We start from the raw sequence: 12,702 nt of genomic DNA, 5'->3' as shown, positions 1-12,702 counted from the left end.
GGGTGGCTCAGTTGGTTAAGCGTCGGACATCGTCTCAGGTCACGATCTCGCGGTGCAAAGGTTCAAGCTTGCGTTGGGCTCTGTGCTGACAGCTCAGAGCCTGAAGCCTGCTTCAGATTCTATGTTTCTCTCTCTCTGCCCCTCCCCTGCTCATGTTCTCTCTCTCTCTCTCTCTCTCTCTCTCTCTCTCAAATATTTTTTTTTTTTTAAAAAAAGACAAGGATGAGTCTTTGGAGGACCAAGTAATAAGACAGATGGGCCACAACTCTGTTCCACTCTCCCTGCCATTCTCTAGCCTTACCCAGCCTACAAAACAAAGAGCCCTCAGCCATATTTTTTCATTATTCCAGCTCATACTGGAGCTGGAACACAACCTGGTATTCCCTTTATTTGATGCTCACAGACCTCCTGAAGGGTTATTGGCAATGTCAAGTATGACAGCCTGTCTCATCATTCAACAGAGAGAAAGAAGCATGGAGTTCAAGGATATGTTCACCACCAAACCGAGAGGTCTGTGGCTGTTGACTTCTATCTTCATAGAAAAGCTTGCCCTCAAGGTATTAATAGCAACCCACAACGACTGGTCAATAATTACAGCACATTTAGCCATGAATTGGCTTTTAGATTTCTCAAGGTGGTTCTCTTGGCCACAATTGGGTCTTGGTCTAGGTGTAGGACCTGTGTTCACTATCACTGAGGAGTTAATAAAAGCCAACCCTTCATTGGATGCCACTACCCCAACTAGGGTCCTTTAAGAACTTTGAGCAGACACATGGGCTGGCAGGGACTGACTTCCTAAGTATGCCATTAAATGGTCCACTCTTCTAGTGATGCCCAAAGCTAGGAGGTGAACAGGACTTCCCACTGGGGTGGCTGAAGTTTTGTGGAGTATATGTTGGGATTCAATTTCTCTCTCTGCCCAATCCTGTTTCCTCTTCTTTCATTAGCCTTGGTGGTTAAGAAACATCATGCTTCCAAACTCTATCTCAGCATCTGGAAAACCCAACCTGCAACAGACTGGCCTTGGGATAGGATGTATCCTTCCATTTTCTCCTCTACCTTCTTTCTCCTTAGAACTACACACTTCAGAATCTCTGACCTTTTGTTGCCAACAAAAGATCGTGCATTTCTGCATGGCCCCTCTTTGGTTCTTTGCTATTCTCTCCGCATAAAATGTCCTTTCCTTCCCCTCCCCCACATCACCCATGTGACAACCTTCTAACTATCCTTTATGGCTCAACTCAAATGGCCTGCTGTCTCTAGCTTACAGCCGAAGATTGATTGCTCCCCCCTCCCACAGCACCTTCTGCGTACTTCATTATGATACTGATTACACTTTTATATTCTCTCACTGAGCTGTGGGACACCTGGGAATAGATTTTGTTTCTTGTTCATCTTTTTAGCCCTAGCACTTGAGACATGATAGGAGCACAATACATGTTTACTCAATTAAATACTTTTGAATTTATGATGATCATCTGGTGGGATTTATGTTCTTACATGAATGACTATTCCCAAAGCCACTTGTTCCTTTAAAGCCCTCCCAACCCCCACTCTCATGAGAAGGGGCCCACTAGGGCACAGTTGTGACCCATGTACAGACCTCAAGCTCAACTTATAAACAGGGCTCAAGGCTACACACACACACACACACACACACACACACACACACACATACACACACACATATACACACAAACATACACCTGCTCCTCTCCTCTACTGAATGAGTCAGAATCAGGAGTAAAAGTCCAGGGTAAGAGAGTAGCCCCCTTCCCTCTGCCCTACATGCACAAAATATAAGAGGATGTCCCTCAACCCTATGCCCAAGCTTATATCAGGAATCACATGACCAACCTCTGTGTGTCTCTGCCTCTTCTTTTCCTCACCCACTCATGATTGTGACCTGGGGCCATTTCTCCCCTATATTAGATCACTTTCCCTTCTATATCATAGCTTGTTCATGGGGTATTAGCACACATCTATCTTCCTCTAGAGGAGGACAGAGAAATGTCAAAAGAAGAGTTATAATAACTGGCTCCTTCCATAAAAAGGAGATTTAGAGGATGTTTATCTTTAATGTATACATTTGGAGATCTATGGCATTGGATTCATGAGATATATACCTGGAACCAGAATGCTGGTATTTCATTCAACGAATATGTATTAAGTGCTTACCATCATCAGGCACTGTCCTAGACACAGGGAGTAAGCTAGGAGCTGAGAGTGGTGGCCCCATCTTGGTCCAGTATAGCATTCAATTAAACACTAGTTCAACATCCAAAAATACATTTAGTTCCTTTCTGTTGTTTCTCGTGAAAACAGCAAAGAGGGGAACGCCCATTCCTTATGTACAACACACTCTTCAAATCCTCTTTCTCCCCTCCCCTATTGGCCACTCTCACACTCAACTGCCCTGAAGTCTCTTTCCTCCTCACTCCACCCCAGCAAGAGGCTGGGATGACAGAGTTAAAGAAAAAGATAAATAGGTCATCACACTTGATGTCTGCCACGTGAGGAAGGAAGCCACTAGAATCCAGGGTCCAAAACCAGGCAGCCCCCACCAGTTACCATGCCTTTAAAAAAAAAAAAGAGGGGCAATGATAAATTCAGGCAGCCACTGACTTTATCCTCCATCATGGCAATGAGCTGCCTCTCGGGTGAAAGCTTCACTCCAGCTGGTGTTTATCAAGGAAGATGGTGAGAAGGAGCAGCAGTGTTTATTGAGAGAATGTGAAAGATCCTTTGTCATTGTTTATTGACCATTCCTGACACATCCAATGGCCGGCATGTACTTCATCATTCTGTTGGATGGATATTAATGTAAAAAAAAAAAATCACTCATCAAGAGCTAAAGAACTTCTGCCTAAGGCATTCTACAGACTTAAAGTTGATAACAAATTCTGCCAGACATTTCCATTCTTTAGAAACCAGTGAGCTGGACAGTCTACATTTATCACGTGACTCAGGGCTAGCAGAAAATGAAAAGGCATTTGCTTGAACCTCCCCCCTGCAACTATTTGATTCATTTTTGCTTTTTAGCTACCCTGACCACCCATGATAATAACGATGGCTAACATTCATTGAAAGCCCTTTTCCACAAATTTTCTTAGTATTCACCAATCTATGAAGTGACTTCTATTATCATCCTCTTTTAAGATGAAGAAGTGGGGGCACCTGGGTGGTTCAGTCGGTTAAGCCTTGGATTCCTGGTTTCAGCTGGGGTCATGATCTCATGGTTCATGAGTTCAAGCCCCATGGCGGGCTCATGCTTGGGATTCTCACTCTCTGCCCTCCCCTGCTTACTTGCTCACTCTCTCTCTCTCAAAATAAACAAATACACTTAAAATGAAATTTAAAAAATAAGATGAAGAAGTCATGGTTCAGCGGGATTAGGTGGCTTGCCCAAGGTCCCACTGCTACTACCAAGAGAAGCTGCATTGCCAGCCCAGGGAATTGGGTGCCCCAGCCTTCTGAAATTTCATTCTGCACCTCAGGAAAGAGAGAGGGGCAATCCCACTTTCTGTGTGAAGCTTGCACACAGCTCACTGTAAGGCTGTGTCCACAGAGAACTCCACCAGTTCAACCAAACTGCTGGCCACTTTCGTGGAGAAAGGACATCGCTATTTATATACCAATGACAAATGAAATTAACTGAGTGGATCTGGAAGCTCCCTAGACAGTGACTATTAGAAAATAGGATGTGAAATCCAAGTTCTACTATCTCTAGGTTATTCTTTGGCACACTCAAGCTCTGAACCTCTCATGAAAGACTTTGATCTTTGTGTATTTTGCCAAACCTGAAACTGACCCAATCTCCATTGAAAATGTTCGGTTTTCCTCTCAGCTTTCTGAGTTAGTTAAATTTTAAACAAGTAGAACTTTGTTTTTCTTGCTAAACACTTAAGTAAAAGATGACCTATTTAACAGGTGAGGGGTTATTCTAATAGTATTATAACAAAACCCATAAATCATGGCTGTTGTAATTTTTCTAAAATCATATAGTGTTGGGTAGCCTCGGTGGGTCAGTTGGTTAAGTGTCAGATTCCTGATTTTGGCTCAGGTCATGGTCTCACGGCTCATTAGATCAAGCCCCCATGTCAGGTTCTGTGTGCTGACAGTGCAGAGCATGCTTTGGATTCTCTGTCTCCTCTCTCTGCCCCTCCCTTGCTCATACTGCTCTCTCTCTCTCTCTCTCTCTCAAAACAAATCAACTTTAAAAAATCATATAAAAATAAAAAATATATTGTTTCCAATATTTAACTCTTCATATCTTTCAATTGTTTAGGAGAGAGCCGCCTACAGACAACTTAGTATGGAACACACAGATAACTAAATCTCTTCCATTAAAGCTCAACATTCACCCAGAAATAAAAAAAAAACAAAACCTTTTTTTTCAACATTAATATCAAAGTAAAGGTGACTGGATACTTTCCCCTTTTTCTTATTTATTTGAAAACAGTTTTAGCAGTAGTTTAAATAATTGAGGCACACACACACGCACACACACACACACACCCCTTCGTCTAGAATCATACCAACCTAGCAAGTAAGTTCTTGTTATTTTCCCTTACAGATGTACACATAATTTCACACAACTGCAATCCTATACATTTTCAACCCTGCTGAATGAGAAATATAGCTTGTTTTTGTACAAACTACTAATGAGGGTTTCTTCCTTCTCCATCCAGAAACCCGCAGGTGCTGAGGTATTTATGTACATGACATCCTTTTTCAATACACATCATTAGCTCATTTACTTCCTTTTTTTAATTTTTTTAATGTTTATTTATTTTTGAGAGAGAGAGAGACAGAGCACGAGCCGGGGAGGGGCAGCGAGAGATACAGAGACAGAGAATCTGAAGCAGGCTTCAGACTCTGAGCTGTCAGCACAGAGCCCGATGTGGGGCTTGAACTCACGAGCTGTGAGATAATGACCTGAGTCGAAATCGGATGCTTAACCAACTGAGCCACCCAGGTGCCCCTAGCTCATTTACTTCTTACAGTAACTCACTAAGGTATATCGTTTTCACGAATGCAGAAAGTAAGAATATATGTTTCACTGTGGTCAACAGGTATCAGCAAACTTTTTCTGTAAAGGACCAGATAGCAAACATCTTAGGCCATGCGGTCTCTGCAACCACTCAGCTCTACCACCGCAATAAAAAAGCCGCCGTAGACAATAGACAAGTGAAGAGGCCCATTGCCAATAAGACTTTATTTATGGACATTGAATTAGAAGTCAGATCATCTTGATAGATCACAAAATATTATTCTTCCTTTGATTTCATTCAACCATTAAAAATGGAAGAACCACTCTTAGCCTATGGACAGAACACAAACAGGCAGTGGGGCTATCGTTTGCCAACCCCTGACCTAGAACAAAGGCTCTTGGAGGTAGGAAGAAGCCTTAAAGACCTCTGCTTTAATTGGTTCTCCTCTCATGGGTAAAAAATACGATGCTTCCCAAAGGCAATCGTTTGCTATGGCCTGGTAAGACTAGACCCCAGATATTCTGACTCCTAGTTCAGTGCACTTTCCACCAAAAGGGACTGCTTAAAATAAAAGCAAATCAGAGGCCAATTAAAGAGATAACTGTAAAAGCTGCTGAGCATTACGCCCAAAGACTAGAACACCCAGTGCTGGCTGCTCAGCCTGTCGCTACTTATGCAGACAGCTTTTGGCACGCTTTCAGAGGGCTTGAGAAATGATAACTGGTTGGGCAGAAGTTGTTCCAAGAAACAGCACAGTGACTTTTGCTCTGCTATTTCCTTGCACTACTACAATTTAACTCCTCTTCTGCCTGAGTTGTGAAATCCGGAAAACAAGGAAATCGACATTTGCCATTTTAACTTTTATGAGAGTTTCATTTTTTATACCAACTTGTTCGGTTTGAAAATAGAATGTAACCATCAGGCAGGGCAGATCCCCACCCCCACCCCCGCCCCGCCCTACCCCAGGTAATCGTTAGCAAAGCACTTGGTTTCCTATCTACAAGGGCAAAACAGCTTAGCTCTCTCCCTTCCTTCTGTTTCCTTGAACTCCATGTTTTGCTTGCCTCTATTTGGTTTCTACTGTCTCAATAGGAACAAAACGTCACTAGGCAGGCCAGCTGCTGTGAAAGCAACAGTTGAGATCAGAAAGGCAAGTGAGCCCACTCCCTCCCTGAAACAGACGTTCCGAAAGCTGGAGCAGAGGCCATAGTGGGGTGTGTGTGTGTGTGTGTGTGTGTGTGTGTGTTCACATGCACGTTTCTGTGCCTGCATGAGAGTACAGAAAATAAAGACAGGGTTAAACTCTGCAGGGAAGGGGAACAGAGTGAGCAAGGCAGAGCTTAGAATAATAGGAAAGAAAGCTACCTGAGCCATGTGGGATGAGAAAGGGACATTCTGCATATTTCCTCTTCTCTGAAGCATTTCCTCCATCAGTCTCCTTGCTTCCTTCTGCTTCTCCGGCCTGGCTGCCCTGAGTCATCCAGTCCGGACAAAAGGCAGGGGCCAAGTCACACCCGGAGCCCCAGCTCCAGCCCAACGCCTCCTTCATGGGCCTCTGCATGTTGCCCCTGCGTAGTAGTCAGGTGTGAGCAAATGTGTATCTGTCAGCCTGCCCTGCTGGTATGGGAGCCCCTGAGACCAGGCACTGTGTTTACTTTCTCCATCACTCTATGCCAGCAACTAGCAGAATGTCTGACACACAGCAGCAGAAGCTGTTAAATGTGGCTGGGTGAATGAATCTGGTTCCAAAAAAAGAAAAAGAAAAACAAATTCAAAATTATGAACCGATGCTTTTTTTTTTTCATGTTTATTTATTTTGAGAGAGAGAGAGTACACGCAGAGGAGGGGCAGACAGAGAAGAAGAGAGAATCCAAAGCAGGCTCTGTCCGCACTGCCAGCTCAGAGCCCAACGTGAGCCTCAAACCCACAAGCCGTGAGATCATGACCTGAGCCCAAATCAAGAGTTGGACGCTTAACCGACTGAACCACACAGACACTCTGAACCAATGCTTTTTAGTAGAGATTTAATGTTTGTCATATAAGTGCCCACAGTCCTGATGGGAAAGCTGGGCTGAACCCTGAGTCCCCTTGGATCTCCAGTGGAAGAAAAACAGAATTGTGCAACTAGAAAGAGCTCCTGTGGGAGGGGACATGGTACGTGTGGGGGTTCATTCACATAGTGGATGTGCTCAGCAGACAAGACCTCAGCTTTTTCCCAAGACCCTAAGACTTCTTCAAGGTTGTGATGTCTACCCGATTCTTTGGCATTACCTTAGATGAGACTTTCAGAAGCATCCAGAAAAGCAAAGCAAGTAGCACACTAGGAAGTCAGAGTTGTACCCACCATATACCTTCCCTGTTGTTCAGGCTTCTCATCCAAAAAATGGGCAATGTTACCATCTTTCTCCCATCTTCCCCCCTAACTTGGAATGCTACCAGGAAAATTTTGTATGTGGCTTTATTCAGGCTTTCATATACAGATACATAGATACCACTTTCAACATTCATTGAGCATTTGCTACGTGGCAGATACCAAACTGAGTTCAATGGAATAAACAAAGAGGAAAAACAGAATGGCTGCCCCCAAAGCTTGTACTCAATTGGAGGAAGTGGAGGAGTTAAGTGATTCATTTATATTTAACAAACTTTTATTAAGCGTCTATTAAATGCTGGGCAAAAAAAGGAGTAGGTTGAATGAATTAATTAGTCCCATAATTCAGTGAAAAAGATAAGGCAATATGCAAATAACCATAATGCATTATCAGCAGTACAGCACAGTTAGAATAATTGGATATTAGGCACAAAAACTTCACTTTGTATGGGGGTCAGGGAAGCTGCCAGAGTATGAGTTTTCAATTGGACTTTGAAGAATGAATAGATGTTCATGGTAGCATTTGGGGAGAGGGATGAAAAGGGAGGGTGATTGGGAGATAGGATCTTATGGACCAAATGTACCAATTGGGTAAGGCCCTGGGCCTAAAATTCTATCATTTCAAGGACAGCAAGCACACACGGAGTTAGTGAAGCCAGCAGAAAGAAGGGAAGGGGGTGCCATGCAAAAAATAAAATTAATAATATACCATAAGCAACAGAGAATCATGGGAAGGCTCTGGAGCCAAGGAATATGAAAGCCACACTTGGGTTTAAGAAGGACTCCTGGTCACTGAAAGGAGAATAAAGATGAGAGGAATGTTTTGACCCCTGTTCACACGAACCCAACAGGACCAGCCCAAAAGGAGGCCACCAAGCTTCAACTGCTGGGTCAGGGGGAACCTCCCAAGGGAAGAGAAGCCAGTTTGCATTGGGTAAAAGAACAGAGCAGAGGCAAGGTGGTGCTGGGACATGTGTCCCAGATGGTGACCTCCTTGAGGACAGGGAATATGTCTCATATTGACCCATGTGTCACAAGGTATTGCAGATGAGGAAGGTGAGCTCCCTTGGAAGGCTCATACTGGAAGCTTCCAAAAACCGAACAAACATAGGCTTGAGGAGGAACATGTGTGGTGAGTGGAGGTGGCGTTTGTCACCTATGTGGGAGAGCCAAGACCTCCCTGCCGCCATCTGCATAATAACCCTGTGCAAATTTCAAAGTGCCACATTCTCTCACACATAACTGGCTTTTGGAACAGATGTTGATGGGGAAGTCCTGCTGAAATGACTAATCGCCAGAGACTACCCTGGAAAGAGAAGCCTCGCTAGGAGGGAAATAAGGCAGAGTTAACATCACAGCAGCTCAAAAAAGAAAGGGCCATTCATGGCTGACAGGTGTGTGACATTTGCAACTCAGGGGTTTATTAACGACGGCTTAGCTCCAAAGCATTCCTACTTGCCCATCAAATAAAATCTGAAAACAAATGAATTCCACAAGTCTTAGATATACACACATAATAATCATAGTTATTAAGATCACCCGGATTTGCATTTTACATTTAGCCCTGTTTCTGAATTGAGAAAGATTCCCATATCACTGTTATATGCACTATATACTATTTTTTAAAACTGCTATACAGTAAAACATAGGTTGTGAGTGTTAAAATAACAAATGCAATAATGCAAATACCATGTCACTAGGCATTCATCCAAAGCCAAAGGATTATTAAAGTACCTTAGTCAAAAGATTACAATGTAACTGAAGCCCTGTAATATATTATACTGAATATAAATTATTAATGTGTTAATTTCTTAAGTGTTAGCTAAATGCTTACTAGAGTGTTTTTAAAGTTAAACAATCTAATGTCATAAACTTCAGTCATACAAAAGCAAGTTGGTAAAATACTATAAAATATAGTAGGGAATAATTTGGTCTCAGCTCTGGGCACATTAGTGCTTAATTGATAATTGGTCTCATGGGGACCTTTGGCTGTTTTATTCTACATCAAAACACACACACACACACACACACACACACACACACACACACAATCTTGTTATGTGGTCAGGAACATTTTCTCAATTGCTCATTTCTATTTCTGTCTTCCTATCTCACTATTTCTACTACCAATATTTTTTCCTTAAAAAATACAATGCCATTTCCTTGCAAATGTCCTCCTGGAATGGGGAACTCAGTATAATGAATTAAACTTGGTCCAAGATTTAGCCATATAATTATAATCAGAACTGCATCAACTCATATGAATGTTTTTATAATTTTTACAATATTTTTACCCTTTACAACTTTAAATAGACATGGACTTTTTTATAAAAGTTATACCCACCTTCATTCCCACCTGAAATATAAGTGAATATCTCACTGCATTCATGCCAGCATTCAATAGTAACATTTAAAAATCTTTGCTAATTTCAAAATAACATGTAAGCTCATTTTAAAACAGCATATGATTATCATGTTAATCATATTCCTTCGATTCTGAGTGATGCTGAGCATACTCTCGCCATTCTGCCCCCCTTATGTGATTTTTCTCTAGGTGTCCTTTGTTCAGTTTTGTTTGTTTTTTGGACAAAAGAAACTAGAGGATGGGAGTGAAGTACCTAAGTTTTTGAACTCCATGCATTTGAACCCCATGATTGACTCATTCATTCTGCAGGTACTTACTCAACACCAGTATGTGTTAGGCACTGTTATCTAAGCACTGGGAAATACAATAGAAATGGTCCTTCCTCCTATACAGCTTGCATTCTAGTGTTACTGGCCATGTCTATTTATGTTAAGCCATCAATACATTGCCATCTGTTTTGTAAGGGCATTACTTACATGATGACACCATGCATTGTACCCCTAGCATAGGGCCTAGCTGTACTGCAGGGCACCATCCTGGCTCATGCTGGACACATTCCCCAAGATACATATACACTCACTCTCATGCTTTTTTAACCATCCACGAGTCAAGACTGCCCACCCCCATTTCCAAACCCTGCACAAATCAGTTACTGACCTTCAACTACACTTCTGGGAGATTTTACACAAAGCTCCCACAATCCTTCCTCTGCCGAAGCAAACCACTGGGCAAGATCAGCCCTCAAAAAGCTAAGCTTCAGAATTAGAGCAGGAGACAGTCTATGCTTTATAATTTGGCAGAAACAGAAAAACAAGTCAGAAACAAGGCAGCTGGGGGTACAGACCTGACCATAATAGGCCTTAAGTGTCCAGTCCCATCCAAGCACCCCAAAGAATTCCACCCCTTCTTATTCAGGCTAGACATGCTCTGGACTCCCTGGTAGGGGGTCACTGTGACACAAGACCTGAGATTCCTCTTGTTCCAGAATCCCTGAGTTCTCCTCAGACAAAACAAGGTGTGTGTGTTGTGTGTGTGTGTGTGTGTGTGTGTATTCTCTGAACTCCACTTCCTCCATCAATTACAAGATCTTGCCAAACTCCCATGTCAATTCCTTCTGCCTCTAATATGACTCTGTTCTACCTCCACCCAGTGCTTCTGTGGCATCACATACCTGCATCCTGGATACGGGATGGGGCACTTATTCTCCCACCCCTGCTGCCTGTGCCCAACCTGAACAACCATCCCATCTTTGCCCACTTCACCCAGTTTCTGTGTTGCCTCCTCCCAGCTGCCTCCCATCACCTAATCCCCTGCGCTGTGGGCTGTCTCCCCATAACACAGACCTCTCCTCTCCTACCTCTTTCCTTGAACTCCTTGCTCTCCCTGGGATATACATCCCCCTTCTCCTGCCTTATCTCATGCCCTAAGTTTCATTGGCACAAGTGGGTGTTGGCCTTCTCTTTGAATCCCAGCGCTGCCTCTAGGCCGATAATAACCCTCTCCCCGCTGCCTCTGTGTTAGTCTGCTAGGGTGCCCGTCACAAACTACCACAGGCTGGGGGGCTAACCATCATTTGTGTCTCACAGTTCTGGGGGCTGGAAGTCCAAGATGGAGATGTCAGCAGGGCTTGCTTCGCTCCTTGGCCTGCAGATGCCATCTTCTCCCTGGGTCCTCACGTGGTCTTTCCTCTGTGTGTGTCTGTGTCCTGATCCCCTCTTCTTATAAGGACAGTAGTCCTGCTGGATTAGGGCCCAATCCTATGACCGCATCTAACATTAACTCTATAAAGACCCTGTATCCAAATGCAGTCACATTTTGAGGTTCTGAGGGGGTAGGGCTTCAACCTATGAATTTGGGGGGACACAAGTCAGCCCATAACATCATTCATGGCTATGACATTTATCAAAGGGTTTGTACATCATTCCCAGCATGACCACAGCCCAGACCTCACCCAGTGCTGCTTCAGCACCCCCTCCTTCCCCAGTCATTCCTCCTCTAAAGCCATCTCTCCCTGGAGGCCATCTTTGTTCTCATGAGTCTCCAAACTCCCAGTGTTTATTCTCACCTGGACTTTCAGTTACTCAATTCCTTTATACTTTTGACATCTTTTTAACCCCTTTAGGTTCACTGCCTCCTCGTCCTCTCTGGAATACATAGCCAGTCCTCCATGCTGCCCTTTTCCTGTACTGCTCAGACCAGTACAGTATTCAGCCGGAAAGGCTGATCCAACTATTCTGTTGTTCATGGCCAGAGTCCATTCCGAGCCATTGATTTGTCAGTGCCCATGTCAAGCCGCCTTCTGCAAATGTGTATAATTTCCTCCACCTACCACTTCTACCCCCATGTCTACCTCTTTCTCAGAGGACTTACCCCCACCTGCTCAAGGGAAGCCCGCCCTCTGACCCCACCCTCTGGCCACAGGCAACTGGACCGATCAGATACCTGCCTTAGGAATTCCCAATAGAGTCACATCTGTTACAGAGCTATGGGCACCTGAGCTGTAAGACTAAGTTGAGCTGGAGCCCTCCTAGGCACCATGGCAATCCAACTCTACATCAGACCCATGTGATGGGAGGGCAGGCAATATGAGGAGCCAGGGACAATTCCCCAGCTGCCATGATGTCAACCCTACTTCCTTCAGTTGGGTTCCTGTACCATCAAACAAATCCCTCCTTTGCTCAAGCTGAGTAGGTTTTGTTTCTTGCCACCAAGCCATCCTGACTAAGACACCTTTCAACACAGCTGCCGGATTGTCCCCGCCGCCCACTTTTTCATTCTTTTCCTCCACCGGAATCTGTTTGCCCATTTGTTTCTGTTGCTACAGTCACACCGCACATACAGAGCCTTATTTTTCCCTTGAACAAATGCTGCCTGGCCTGGTCCCAAAGAGCGCAAGCGGCAACCTCATGACTTAATCACACAACAGGTGAGCCCGTCTGTGCCAGCATTTACACCAACTTGTCCCAGACCTG

At 43.9% G+C, this 12,702-nt stretch overlaps 1 long non-coding RNA gene across 3 annotated transcripts in view; it reads right to left on the bottom strand.

Moving 5' to 3' along the window:
• Positions 1–11,128, bottom strand: part of LOC132666775 (uncharacterized) — a 48,412-nt gene extending 37,284 nt beyond the window's left edge. For 2 of the 3 annotated variants that reach the window (XR_013555516.2, XR_009604828.3), the window contains exon 1: positions 6,360–6,729. This is a non-coding gene — a long non-coding RNA (uncharacterized LOC132666775). Of the gene's footprint in view, positions 1–6,359; positions 6,730–10,387 lie in introns of those variants that run through there. The other variant, XR_009604829.3, reaches the window with a different exon arrangement.
• Between the last annotated feature and the right edge of the window lie 1,574 nt (positions 11,129–12,702).

This window comes from Panthera onca, chromosome B2 (genome assembly GCF_046562875.1).
Source record: "Panthera onca isolate mPanOnc1 chromosome B2, mPanOnc1 haplotype 2, whole genome shotgun sequence".
Lineage (NCBI taxonomy): Eukaryota > Metazoa > Chordata > Mammalia > Carnivora > Felidae > Panthera > Panthera onca.
This window is presented reverse-complemented; position numbering and strand designations above follow the sequence as displayed.